The sequence below is a fragment of the Copidosoma floridanum genome, unplaced genomic scaffold, assembly GCF_036245765.1.
Source record: "Copidosoma floridanum isolate Cflo_tuat_1 unplaced genomic scaffold, Cflo_Japanese_pri ptg000022l, whole genome shotgun sequence".
NCBI lineage: Eukaryota > Metazoa > Arthropoda > Insecta > Hymenoptera > Encyrtidae > Copidosoma > Copidosoma floridanum.
The window spans coordinates 1,582,104-1,584,414 of NW_028321899.1; the positions used below are offsets into that span (position 1 = coordinate 1,582,104).

The 2,311-nt window shown below is 32.0% G+C and overlaps 1 non-coding gene across 1 annotated transcript; it reads left to right on the forward strand.

Annotated features, from left to right (window-relative positions):
• Nucleotides 1–1,420: 1,420 nt before the first annotated feature.
• On the forward strand, nucleotides 1,421–1,493 carry TRNAT-UGU (transfer RNA threonine (anticodon UGU)). Its single transcript has one exon. It is a non-coding gene; the product is annotated as a tRNA-Thr (tRNA).
• Nucleotides 1,494–2,311: the final 818 nt, after the last annotated feature.

The window sequence follows — 2,311 nt, forward strand, 5'->3', positions numbered from 1 at the left end:
CAAAGTTTTTTTTTTGTTTATCTGATAGGTCATTTAAAATTTTTTTGTACATTAAACCATCTGTAAAATCTCTTATCACTTCGTCACCATTATTTGGATGATTTTTTTAATTTTCAAAATACTCACTATTTTCCTGAATTAAACTTGCTACTTTTTTTTTTTACATTATACATTATGAAATAATCAGTATACGTCAGATCTTTCAAAATAATAAGACTTTCGCATGATTTGCATGTGAGTTCTCTTTCGTTTTCATCAAACTTTCGAATATATTTATCGCACTTAGAACATATTGCATGAAACTGTACATTTTCGTTGCTGTTAATTAATTTATAAACGAAATATCTAGTATCTGGCAAAACTTTATCAATGAAAAAACTATTAATCAACTTAAATACATCCTCGATTGCAGTTTGCGATAACTTATGAGTAACCGCGAATTTAGTTACGCCCAGCATCATTTCTGATTTACTAACAGTTAAAGGCATCAATACTGGAGCTTTCATTTCATCTTCTTTCTCAATTAAATCGCCCAAATTTTTGAAAGGTCCTAATATACATTCATCCTCGCCATCTGAAATATTCATGTCTGGAAGATCGTTCTCTTCGCTGTCTGCAATATCATCCTCACTGATACCATCAAATATATCAGGATGAACGTTTAGTAATGTTTTATCCTATTAAATCATAAATATACGTACATTTTTTATTATTGGAGGCATGTGACTCTAATGCTCGTCAGTAAATTAGAATTTAATACGTCCAATAGGTATACAAGCGAATGTCGATACACTTCAATCATTGTATTAATAGGCGCATATGTATAGATGGCGGTACTCTTCATACAAGCACTCTCTATTACCATCCATACATGCCCTTTCTTAATATATAAGATATAGAAAATACTTGATAAAACAAATCCACATAATTTCTTTTTCAAGAAATTTTCCTTTGGAGAAATAATTAAGAACGAGAAAAAATCCTCCCCGGGTGCGGATCGAACACACAACCTCCTGTTTACTAGACAGTTGCTCTATTACTTGAGCTACCGAGGAGCTGTGCATTCACCGTAAGTTTAGATAAGTTTTCGCTCTTAATTCTTAAGCTGTCTTTCACCTAAGCTCAATATTGTAGGCATGTGACTCTAATGCCTGTCAGTAACTTAGAATCTGTCGGTAACTAGAACTCTTCGTAATAGAGAGTGCTTGTATGAAGAGTACCGCCATCTATACATATGCGCCTATTGATACAATGATTAAAGTGTATTGACGTTTGCTTGTTTACCTATTGGACGTATTGAATTCTAATTTACCGACAAGCATTAGAGTCACAATTCTACAATATCGAGCTTAGGTGAAAGACAGCTTAAGAATTGAGAGCGAGAACTTATCTAAACTTACGGTGCGAGTGAATGCACAGCTCCTCGGTAGCTCAAGTGGTAGAGCAACTGTCTTGTAAACAGGAGGTTGTGTGTTCGATCCGCACCCGGGGAGGATTTTTTCTCGTTCTTAATTATTTCTCCAAAGGAAAATTTCTTAAAAAAGAAATTATGTGGATTTGTATTATCAAGTATTTTCTAAATCTTATATATTGAGAAAGGGCATGTATTAATAGTAATAGAGAGTCCTTGTATGAAGAGTACCACCATCTATACATATGCGCCTATTGATACAATGATTAAAGTGTATCGACGTTCGCTTGCATACCTATTGAATGTATTGAATTCTATTTTTTATTATTATATGAGGCCATATTTTTTCCGAAATGTTTTGAATATTATTTTATCTATTTCTTTAATTGTGTAAAATACAATTATATTGATTTGGTTTTTTTGTTTGAATATTTGTTTTCTTGAAATAAATTTTATCATAACAGATTTAAAAAATTTATAAGTATAAACTACACGTTGCAACGGTAATTGAAAAAGTTGACAAAACCATCTAAACGTAAATCGTGCCCGAACAAAGTTAACATATTTATAACAAATCCTTTCACTATATACCATTTCTTAAAACTTAGAAGTATATCGTGTTTTTACCTCAAAAAATTCTGCTTCCGTTTGATTGAGTCCAAAGTATGATCCTTCCGCATTATCATTCTGAAAGAAAAGCATAAACTGTGTAATTTTTTTTTTTTTTTACTAATACTTACACTGCTACATTGTGAGTCGTCAATATTCATGTGTGAATTATTTATTGAACGCAAAGTAGTATTATGACTTCGATTCACTGGGTAGTGCATAGTAGTATTGACGGATATCAAACTGCTATTGTCAGAGTTGTTTTGTGCAGGATCGAAATGAAACTTACTT